Raw genomic sequence first — 12,156 nt, 5'->3', positions numbered from 1 at the left:
AATGTATTCTTCTAGTTTCCCATAGCTTAAAGGCTGCTCCTAAGATTAACTTGGGAACACAGAGGAAAGGTATCTAAATTCAAATGAAGCCATGAGATTTTATGTAATAACTACAGCTGAGAGCTTTAAGGGAAAACTGCTTTAGAAAACAGGTAGTCTTGTATCTGTACTGTAGCAGACACAGGTGTAAGTTGGATGGTAGTAGGAAGCATTTAAAACTTCTGACTGTTGCAGACCCTGCTGCCTGCTATTAGTCCCAATTTGCAATCTGCAAAACAGATGATATTTCAAGAAGATAGAGTGAATGTTAGACTATATATGCCTCCATCATGGCATCTGTGGGGAGAGCTCAACACATTGTGCTTTTAGCCCTGGAGAAGAAGAGGTGCCTGCAGGGGCACAGAGGAGATTGAATATCAATTGAGAAAAGTTACTTTATTAGCAGTTCTTCAGTATAACAGAAAAGTAAAATTAATGAGTTAAGAGGAAAAGGCACTGTCAGTCCCTTAAGGGGTACAGATGCTTGTGTGAATGAGTCATATCACTTAGGGGAGTAGCAGTCTGAATGTACATACATTCTCTTTATCTCTGCACAAAGAAGGGATGAAATACAAAAGGGACATTATTCTGCAGAGGTAAAAAGAATATCAGAACCCAGAGGACTGTATATATTTTTTCAGAAAGGACAGTTCAGAAGAAAAATTGCAACCATCTAGTTGTTCTTTTTCTTTTATTATGCTACTTTATGGAAATGTAAGTGAGCAGCATAGCCTGCAAATTTAGCATCATAAATAGTGTGAAGATTCAGAGTTGAAGATAACCTTGTTTTCTTGCTCTGTCTTCCTGTGCTCATTTCAAATCTCATTAAAATGTGTCATGAATAAAAAAGAAAAAAGTCCTGTTTATATCTGATTCTCTGTCTTTTTTTTTTTTTTCCTGGGGAGATACAGCCAGAATGCTTAAAAAATTGTTTGCATCATTTTATGCTTCTCTTTTATTTGCCTGCTCTCTTCTTATCAGAGTTCCGTATCTTTAGCCCACTGGAATTCTGATGAGAGGGAGACCAGGCAAACTGTATGGCTGAGGAGCCACAGCTTCCAGGCCTCTTGGTGTGCACATCCTTGGGGACCTGGACGTGTAGCAGAGTGACACAGGCTGGCTCTGCATTTCACCTGGTTTGCCTCTGTTGTTGACTCACACACCGGCTGTTCTGTAAAAAGCAGTTGTTTGGCCCACGCCTGAGTGTGTTACATGATGAGAATTCACATCCAGTGCAGGAGCTACTGGGAACCAGGCAGAGATGGGACTGCTGTGGCTCTGGCTGCAGCTGAATTGTGTTTTTTGGAGATGACAGTGAAAAAAATATCAGATGCATACAGCAGAAGATAGAGCTGTGAATGCTGCCATAGCAAGGCTAGTTGAAGCTGGCAACTGATACTTTTTATTCTGTTCCTTGAGACAAAGACAGGGAAGAAAAGAAAACTGCCTTCAACTTGTATATTAATGGGATGGAGCTTAAGATTTCAAATCTTCTTCAGAAAATTCCAAGGCAGTGCTACTGTGTTTTGCATTAGCTGATTTTGGTTTTATGCTTGAAGTCCTACAACTTCTAAATTGCTTGCATGTTTAATCTTTGTAGTACTGTGCCCATTACAAGAATATAAACAGAAACAGATATTTTCTTGTAGAGTTACATCCTAATCCTTAATTCACAGAATTATCTGGAAACTGTGGTCCTTCCTAAAATGCATTTTCAGAGGTAAAAAACCACATTCTTCTCTTTCAATAGCAGGATACTACAAACCAAGCACTTATTTTTATTTTTTTTCCTGAGGCTTACTGCCATGTATTGCTTCATTCCCTTTGATTTAACTGGCAGGACACTGAAGCCTGTGGATTGCTTGCCTGACTGACTAGGTAATTCTCTTCTATTTGCTGCCTTTTTCTTTAGATACAATCTATTCTCAAAGTACTGATAGCTAGTCTACTTTTAGTATATGAAGCCTAAGATATGTGGGCAAGGCCAGCAAATTCCACAATCCCACTCCATTTTGGTGATATTTGATTCAGAGCTTCAAGAATTTGACTGATTTTGGAGGAGACTGTGTTCTGCTAATGCCTGCAGCAGTAGAACGTGCTGACTCAAAGTAGAGGAGACACTCAAGTGAGGTGAGCAAATTTCACATCAAGTTTCTCTTCTCCAAACTCAGAGAGAAAGAAGTCAACAGGGGAAAGAGCATGAGACGCCAAAATTCTTTGCAGTGGGGAATAGGAAGGGAAAGAGCAGATGACCTCTAACTGCCCTGCACTCTCTGCTCTTTACAAGTCAGAAACCATCCCAAGAAGTGCCACTCAGATACTCATTTCTTTTTCTGGTCTCAGCATCACCAGTCAAACAGCCCTATGGCACTTTGCTCACTGCCAAATGTTTCTGTCTCTTTCACTTTCAGCTGCCTCTGGAAATGTTTAATGTGGCACTGCAAAATGACTGGCAAAAAAATTCCACAGCATTATTTACTATGGTACTTTGATGTTTTATTGAATGAAACCATCTGTTCAGGAATGTTTTCCAACGTTGTGGGCTAGATCTAAAATTTACTGCTGCAATATAGCTTGTCTGAGGGAGTTTCATAACAGGAATGCCACCCAATGTATCACAGATATGTGAGATTCTGAGTAAGAAGAATATTGAGAAAGCTCCTATTTCCTCCCATAAAACAGAGTCAATAGACTTCTTGATGGTAAAGATTCAAAATAGTTTCAATTTTTCCACTACAGTCTGATAGCTGTGTTCTATGTCCTCTGTAAACTTGTGATTCAGGATATTTCCTAAATTACTTCAGTGGCTCACAGGACATATACTTGTGGCTGATAGCAGAATGCACTATAAACAGATTTATGAGCATTTTACAAAAATATTGGTAGCAGACAGAATATGTAACAAGGTGGCATTTCATTAACTTTTTCTTTTATACTGATAGAAATGGGAGTTTTATACTGAGAAGAATAAATTTTGGCCTTTTCCTCACCCTCTGAATTACTTGTTCCTTTGAAGTGAAACAAGAGATAGCTGCTGATAGAAGTCATCTGTTTGATTTATTCTGAGGGCTGAGAATTTAAGGATGTACAGAAGAGCTCATATATGAACATAATTAAATAAATGACATAAATAATCGAGGTTGCAGCCTTGGCCTTCATCATCTAAATGTTTAAATACATCATTGATATTTGCTTGGACTTTCAAAAGTAAGGAGAAAAGTATACTCAAGTTAAACTTAGGTATTCTACAAAATGGACAATAAGATGGACATAGTCTCAAAGACTCCTGTTTTTTCAGAAATGCCATGTACTTGAGTGAAAAACTTATAGGTTTATAGATTCAGAATAAGAAAACTAGACCATTTCTTTGACCCAAGTCCTCTGCTAACCATCACAAACATGAATGCTAACCCAAAAATTAATTTCTTCCTGAGTCATAATATCTTAGTAGGTGAGTAAAAACCAATACCATGCTGTGTGAGTAGGCAGGATGTAGCTGATACAAAATGCAGTCACATACCTATATATATTTGTCACTGCAGAGATAAAACTGGTTTGGAATAGAGATGATGAGTGCTTTCCCTTGGAACCTATATATAAAAGAACAGTGGAAAGGTAAAATGGTGCATGGGCACAACCATTGCCTGTCATTTAAACACTCAAATACCCAAGAAAGGACCAAACACCTTTTAGCATTTTCTGCAAATGGGCCCATGTAAGCATTAGCAGGGATTTCACAGGGCAAAGGAAAAGTTGGCAATTGTCTTTTTTTCTGAACTTTTTCAAGAACAGAAGTACTCAAAAACTTGGTCCTAGTCCACCTGAAGCATGAAGCTGAGTTTTTCCCAGGTGCAAAAAGAGTTATGGTTATGGAGATAATTTACCACCTACACAGAGGAAGCCAGAGGTTTCAGCAGCATTAAAATTTAGGTTGGTCTGCCTCTCCAAGCAGAGATTATTTTGAAATCACAGTTGGGTGGTTCAGGGCTCCTCTTCTTACAGCTTTGAAAATTTCCAAAGAGGATGCCATGAAAGCACAGCATCTGTGACACCTGGAGGCCCAGCATCTTCTTCCCATCTCCCCTAAGCCCCATAATGGAGCACCAGCATGACTTTCTGGGATACAGATCGCTGAATCTGTGACATTTTAAGAGGTCACTAAATTCACTGAATTGTTAAATTCACTGAATTGTTGAATTTGGCCCCCCTACCCCCTTTTTTTTATTGGGTGGACCCAGCAGCTCATTATTCCAAAACTCTGATGTTCACAATGGGAATTTAGCAGTGATATTACTCTTAGAAGTTCTTTCACTTTCTTCTCATTCCTTTCATCCCACTTACAAAAGCCATTCCATCAGTAGCACCACTACAATGGTCTGTGACACTGCACAGCAAACTCCCTGAAATAATTCCTTGGGTCATGGCAATTCACATTTGTATTACCATATGCATCCCAAAAGACTTGTGAATTAAAAAATTAGGTAAATTAAAAATTAGATAGAGAAGAGAACCAAATACATTCTATTGTAAATTCAGTTTATGCACAATATTTTAATAAATTAAATTAATATACTCTTAATTTTAGGGGATCTTTTTAAGTACCTAACTCCGAAGAGGACTGGACTTTTCATCGGCTTTAAGAGCATGTTTTAAGTAGAATGTCTTAAATTTTCATCCCTTTGAAATGAATTTTTAAGTTGGTTCACTATGTTTGCTATATCTGACTTTTTCCTTGATTTTGCCTTTCTGTCTTGGGAATGCGAATAAATACAAGAACCATACACTCACACCTACCCATCTTCCTTGAGCTGAGATTTCTCACAATGTTAACATGGTTCAGAAGTGGAGCTCCCAGGAGAAATTGTGTTAAATGCTTTGACAAAACTGAATTTTTCAAAACCATCCTGCATGATAGTGATGGCAATGGGACATTAATGCAAGCAAAGTATCCAGAAGGCAATAGAGTATGCACTATAGAGTGTACATTTATGGATAGTTTAACAAAATCACTAAACAAAGGTCATGTTCAAAAAAATTTATGAACCAACAGAAAAAATATTGTTTCTGCAATCATTTTATGATGTATTAAACTAATGGCTTAGTAAAAATAGAACAGTAGTCATGGTAGTTTTCAGGCAAATGTGGAGCTGAAAGCATTTCTTTAAAATATGCTAAACTTAATCCAGAAGCAATTCAAAACTAAATATTTTCTTTAATTCAGAAAACACTGGAAAACAACTATGATTGTGTGTGTATGTATACAGAAGAAGCGTTTCAATCAAAATATATCTGTATAGATGGGATTCCATTACTAACAGGAGTACTTAATAAGTCTTTAATCAAAACAACTAGATACAATTACCTCACTCTCTGAACATAAGACTTGCTCTACACTTCTGAATCTTTGGGTTTAAACACTCTTTGTCTTTATATTTTTAAGTGGAAATATTGGAAATATTTCCCTACATTTTTATGGATTTTTAGGGAAATATTTTTTTACCTTGGATGAAAAACAACTTCTCATTTAACAAATAACAAAATCCATTAATGAATAAAACCACTATAAAATATTCATAATATTTTAGTAAGCTAGACCTATGTCTGTTTTAATTACGTAGATAACCTATTCTACTAAACTGTTGTAAAAGACTTTTTGCCTTGGCCAAATTACAAAATATGACTGCCTTTGCAAATTGTGACCACATAGCTATTAAATTATTGTTTCCTATTTAATGCACTTGTGGTGATTCCCTACTTTTTGAAAATAGAATGTGCTTTAAAAATCATTAATATTCTACAAAATCTGATACAATATGAAATAACATTAAAAATTAGGTGTATTTATGTGCTTATTTTATTCATTAAGGACTCTAACATTTGTGAAAGATCCATTTACCATCTGCCCAACTACCTAAAATTGCTTTTATGATTCAATTGTTGGTCATAAGCTATTAAGATCTGTAGAAAAGATACTCTGAAAAAAGCCAAAGTGACCAGAAATAAACCTATGCACTATTTTCCTGAAGTAGAATTAATATCTTGGCAGATGATTTGAATTATTGAAGCACTATAAAAGAAAAACAGAGAAATTATGGAATATTTTTTCAATATTATGAAAGCATTAAAAGTTTTTTATAAAAATTAGTATTCTAATTTTACTACTTAGGAATCTCTGCGGGAAAAACAAGTGAATATATTACCAGACAACACTCTTGATTTTTTTTTAAATATTCCTTGAAGTCCATTTTTCTGGGCACTAGTATGGTCATTACTAATAACCTTAAAGCCAAGCAGTAAGCTCTGAACATATCCCCTCTTTTAAATAAGGAAGGTATAGAAAAACCCATGTGCTACGAATATCCTTTAAACTTAGGTAGGACAGTTGACATCAGGTTGTTCGTTTCTCACAGAGCAGTGCAGGAAGGATTACCTGTTCATGTGTTTTTCCCAAAATTCATACTAGCCTAGGAAGATTAGACTATATTTAAATGTCTCACATGTCTGAAGAATTAAGTCTGTAGCCATAATTTCTGTAATTTACTTAAGTATCAACACTTTGGTGTGATTGGGATGAGACATGGGCAAAGTCTCTATTTCCCAAACTGCTTTTATTTACATATGAATAACTAACGATTCATGGGACCAGACTTCCAGACTTTTTAATCTGCTAATCAAGGAATGCACTTGAGTGTTGGAAACCCTCATTTCAGTTCCCAAGTTAATACTGTAAATTTAATGGTTGTCTGAAGGAGAAATTTGAATCCAGGTTTACCTTCTCGGGTGAATTAGCACTTTTCAAGCATAGAATCTATGTATTCCTTGAAAAGCATGAGAGGAGATGAAGAACAGATTTCTGAATGTTCTCTGACTAAACGATTAAGGTTTTCTGTAGGAAATGAAATACATAAATACTTGAGGTACTTAGAGAAAGAGCATAGTTATCTCATTTCCCACTTTTTGTCAGGTATTTGGTCTTCAAGTGTACATTGAAAGTTCAATTTATCAAATTTTAACATCACTGAAAAGTAACTTCTTAATTTTCATAGTTTTTCAAGGAAAGTAAAAATTTGTGGTTTTGTTCCAACTGCAAATGGTATTAATCAATCCTGTTAGTAGTTGGAAGATGGCTGCTGAATCTAAAGAGAATGGTTGTAAAATTTTGGAGAGGAAAGGCTATAATAATAAAAGGATCTCTCTAATGTAAGCATTTATGTTTTGTTTCCAGAAATTTTAGTTCAGTAAGGAACACATGGTGTTCATGCCAAAGACAACTCCTGACTACCCCAATGAGATGCTGGACAGATGGACCATGGAAAGGCAAAATGAGGTAACTTCTACTATAATATTTTTTATCATGTTGAATTGTCTGGCGTCCTGTGCAACAAAAGATTTGAAGCCGTGCTGTGCTGTAGAGAAGACCAATACTGTTAAAAATGAGTCACAGACAATACTTCCTATACAACATGAGAAATTAATGTTTACTTGGCTGTAGCAGAACTGGGTGTGGCTCCATAAATGGGAAGGCTCTCCCTCATCCTTCTGATGACCATGGCTCTTTCTTAGGACTATGTTAGCCTGTCAGTCTGAACTGTGTTATACAACCATGTAAAGATTTAATTTTCATACAAGAAAAATAATATTTTATGGGCATAGGATAGTCTTGTGACAAAAGTCAGGCATAATTTCTTATGCCCCACTCAAACTAGTATAGGAATGTATCTTCCTCAATGTATACAGCAATAGCTGAGTCACAAATCTTTCCCCCAAGTTACTTTTCAGAGGATGTTTCTCATTCTAATTTTTTTTCTTCACAGGCACTCATTGTTCCCATGCTTTTTCTCTTTACAAGTTACTTACATCAGAAAATATAAATCATGGTAGGAAGATTAGAAAATGCATTCTAAGAATGTGAAAAAACAGATCTCACTGCATTCTAACACCTCTGCATGAATAACTTACCTCCTCTGACTACACTGCCATCACAGTTGTCCCAAGCTTCATGTTGCCATGGCTGGACTGTTACTCTCAGCCAGGCACCGACTTTAAATCTGGTTCAGGTACGGCTGAGGGCATGCACAGAGGGCACATGGTACTAGAGGGCACAGACAGACTCACCATGCACTGGGTTCAGTTCTGGTGTCTCAACAGCTGGAGACATGAGCACAGCCCAGGTAGCTGCAGCCTTGCTGGGACAGCCCTAACAACTGTCCTTTCTCATGAGGTCAGTGTGCAGACTGCGTAGGAAACAGCAGGATGCTATGGCTGCAGCTCAGCTCAGAGTGTGTTTTCTAATGTCAGACCTAAATATATATTTATATGTAAATCTAAAACTATAAAGAGCAATTTTAATAATCTAAAGTGTTCATTTAGCTCTTCATCTCAGTAATACTCTATATGGTTTTTCCCTTTATTGATTATTTGGCTTTGAGATGCAAAAAGTTCACATTAAAATGTCATTACAAATAGTCATCAGTATAAAGGAAAACGTTCTGGCAATCTGAGAAAATATTTTTTCCCTCTAAGTCCATTCAGAAAATGTCATGGTTATCTGCTGTAGGTAAGATCCAAATAGAACTGACAGTGCTGAACACAGCAGTTAGAACTAATAAATGAGATAGTGCAATCACTATCTAATAATGAGCCAATGAGTCAATGATGACTTAAAAAATCTACATGATTTGAGTGTGACTGTGAATCAATCTAGACTCAGTGCACATGCTAGGCAAGTGGACTGGTATTCTGGATAATGCTTTATCTATACATGGGTTAACATTTGTTGTAAATTATCTCAATTTATATCTGCCTATATTCTGTTGGTATATTACATTTGTGTCAAAGAACACATATGTCAAACTTTGTTATTTCTATAAAAACCCTTTGCTTAATACTTTCAACACTGTTAATATTCTAGTCATCATCTATAATCTGCTTTAAAGCATGAAGATATGAGTTTTCTTTATGGGTGTACTATTTTCTGCTACACCTTTGAAAAATGTTTTGGATGACTTTAGTGAAGATGGTTTGAAAAGGTTGCTTTAGAAAAAAATCACAATTTCTTTCAGTATAAGGACAGGGTTTGGCTGTCAGGGTAGACATTACAATTGCTTCGTAGTTCCTGAAATATCAAATTATATAATCATGCAGACTGCCTCAGCTGTGAAATAAATGTGGGGAGAGATGTAGTCAGAATTTAAAGAGTAATGGTAAAAAAAGTAGAGCTTCATCTGAGAAAATTACTCAAAAGTACTCAACAAGACCACATTACACTCTGACTGCACTGAGACTGTACTCATCTAGAAATGATGGGGTTATTGTATCTCTCACAATTTCTCTTCTGTCTTCTGTGTTAGAAGACTTGAAAAAATCTCCAGTTTACATAGTCAGGCTATATGGTTGCCTTTATTTTACTGGCAACCCATCCTCTGGTCATTCCCTAATATCCACTAAGCTGCTTTGGATTTTAGCTTATTGCATTTGAATTTGGTGTACACTGAAGTGCAGAGCTAGCTTCCCTATCTATAATACAGTCAACCTACAGTAATACTTTCTTTAAAAATACTCTCCTGACTGCACTTGTTGCTAACCAACTATTGTAATATTTCAAGTGAGAGACAGAAAGATTGACAAATCATTACCTCTTGGCAATCTGTGAAACATCTATAAATTCATTGGCTTACTCACCTGTAACTCAGTTCCTGCTTGTCTGTAACTATTATGCTCCTAAAGAATAAATACCTATCAAACCATAGTGCCAGGTTCTGGCCTACAATTTTGGAAGAGTTCGTGCAACCTGTGTTGTTACAGCATCACAGGGTAGCAAGACCCACATGAACTGAATCAGCCACATACATTGGATTATTTGTGGTTATTACAATGTGTTGTTTTAGTATGGAGAGGCAAGAGTGTTTCTGAAGATGGAAATCTCTGTCACTATCCAGCTGAATCATAGAAAGGATTCTTTTACTCAGAAGATCACAATAGAAGACAGAAAACAGTTTTCTTCCCCATTGCCCACAACATCTGCAGAAGTTAAAGTCTCTGGTATAGTTTCTGATAGTGTGAAATTTTAGAAAATATATCACTTTTTAGAAAACCTATATTTTACCTTCAAGATTTGAGCTATTCCATGCATATTCTTCTGTGCTTTGCACCCACAAGCTACATGTATGACTCCCAGGCAGGGATGATCCACAGACTCAGTAGAACAAGAAGAGAAATAAATATCTGAGAGTGGGATTCTATGTGGGTACATGAGTATGATCACACATAAGCCAGAAATTACTCATTCAAGAAATGACTGTGTATCAAATGCCACATCTTTTTGCAATGTGAAGCTTCCAAGTGAGGCATTTGGGACTGCCTGGTGGGAGCACCCACGTAAGTGTGTGCACTAAGGCAGTAACTGCGCCTGTAACCAGTGGTCACAATGTTTGTTTTACCAGTAGAGTTTATATCTGATTTAAACTATTTTAAATATTTCACCTCTTACAAGTAGAACATGAATATAAAAGTTGGTATGAACAGGCCCCATTTTTGGACAGCCCTCAAACTCAGAGAATAGAAAAGATAGACAAAGGGAAAGGTGCTGGTAATTTGAAAATTAGCATACCAAGTATCATTTTGGTAGACTTTACACTGTCTATATTTACACACTTCCAGGAAATATTTTTCCAAAAACCTAATTCACATTGAATATTGTCAGTGACTCCTAGAAAAATTGATACTCACTGTCATTCATCAGTATACAAAAGTCTCCATTTATAAAGTCATTTAAGCCAGTAGGATGATTACAGTGAAGGCCAGTTTTCTTGAAGCCAAGTTGAAAATGACATGCTGAAATATCTTAACATTTCATTTAAAGAAGGGCATTAGTGTGACTTTTACAGTGGATGCTAGTTTTTGCTCTTGAGAATGCTATAGACATATGCTAAGACTTCATCATCTAAACAAATTCCTTCTGAGTTAATTTTAAATCAACTGTTAGGTTATATATGAGCTCAAGGAATGTATAGTTGCTGAAAACTGCTTTGGTAAATGCTTTACTCACAGCCAGTGAGATTTTATAACCCTTTTCTAGTTGCAGGCTTCTCTTTTCTCTGCCCAGGAATAATGGTCTTTCCCCCAGATTTAACACCATATGTGCTCTCAGAGGTGAAATAAGGAAAAATGAAGAGATCTGCCTAATCTCACAAACGAAAGTCCTGAAGGGCTTACAATGACTAAGCACATTCTTGGCACAATGCTAGACAAGTCTCAGAGGTGCTGCTGACATGAGGTAAGTGGGTCTGCCTTAGTCATACCAACTTGAGGAAGTCTATGCTTCAATACCCTTTAGCTTCCACTGAACATAGGACAAAAAATCTCAGGAAATCTTTGTGCCTTTTCCTTACAAGAGGGAGAAATGCCAGTGGTTTACCCAATTCTTTCCTGATAAGTCTTTAAAGTAATTTGGAGATTAAAAAATTCAGAGATTAATGGAAAATACATACACAGCTGGCAGTTTTTCTTAAGCTGTCACATCCCCATAGAGAGGCCTAAGGATGTTCAGATGACATCAGCCATATAAAGCTGAAAAGTTCTTGTGAAGGGCTCAATAAGTTGCAAAATCAAACTGGAGGGTCCAGCATGCCCAAGGCAGCATTTAGGTCAGCTCCACGGTTCCCTGAAAGCCTACATCTGTAATTTTCCATGTATCCAAGACTGACCCAATGCGCTGCCTTAGCTCCTTGATAATTTTCCAGCTAAATCTGACAAGGACCCTAAAGCTGACATCATGTTCTATAAGTGAGCTTAGTTTTTTGATAATATTGAGTTCATGGACATTTAGTATAACTGTAATTACTAGTTTCTAGATTACCACTCTTTACATAGCATTTAGTGCACTGGCTTCAAAGGCAGAAAATATGGGTTCAGTTGGTTGAGTTGACTGTGCATCCCTCAGAAAAGGTGTCGGGGTGTGAGATACATATTAGGCTGTTTGGGTGGGTGGAAGGTTTTGGAAGTTTGTGTTCCTTTTCACTCTCTCTGCCTTCTTCTCCCAGTCTGAATGTACACTCTGTTCTTGTTTCTTCCAAAGTGGTTTTGCCTAGTTTTCTTCCTGTTTTTTCCTGTACCTAC

General features: G+C 36.7%; 1 long non-coding RNA gene across 1 annotated transcript; it reads left to right on the top strand.

Moving 5' to 3' along the window:
• Positions 1 to 2,059: 2,059 nt before the first annotated feature.
• On the top strand, positions 2,060 to 11,280 carry LOC143693840 (uncharacterized). Its single transcript, XR_013181821.1, has 3 exons — positions 2,060 to 2,169; positions 7,265 to 7,366; positions 11,144 to 11,280. It is a non-coding gene; the product is annotated as an uncharacterized LOC143693840 (long non-coding RNA).
• The last annotated feature ends 876 nt before the right edge of the window (positions 11,281 to 12,156 follow it).

The sequence above is a fragment of the Agelaius phoeniceus genome, chromosome 4 (assembly GCF_051311805.1).
Source record: "Agelaius phoeniceus isolate bAgePho1 chromosome 4, bAgePho1.hap1, whole genome shotgun sequence".
Taxonomy (NCBI): domain Eukaryota; kingdom Metazoa; phylum Chordata; class Aves; order Passeriformes; family Icteridae; genus Agelaius; species Agelaius phoeniceus.
Note: the sequence above shows the minus strand (reverse complement) of the source record. Positions and strands in the feature narration are given on the sequence as shown.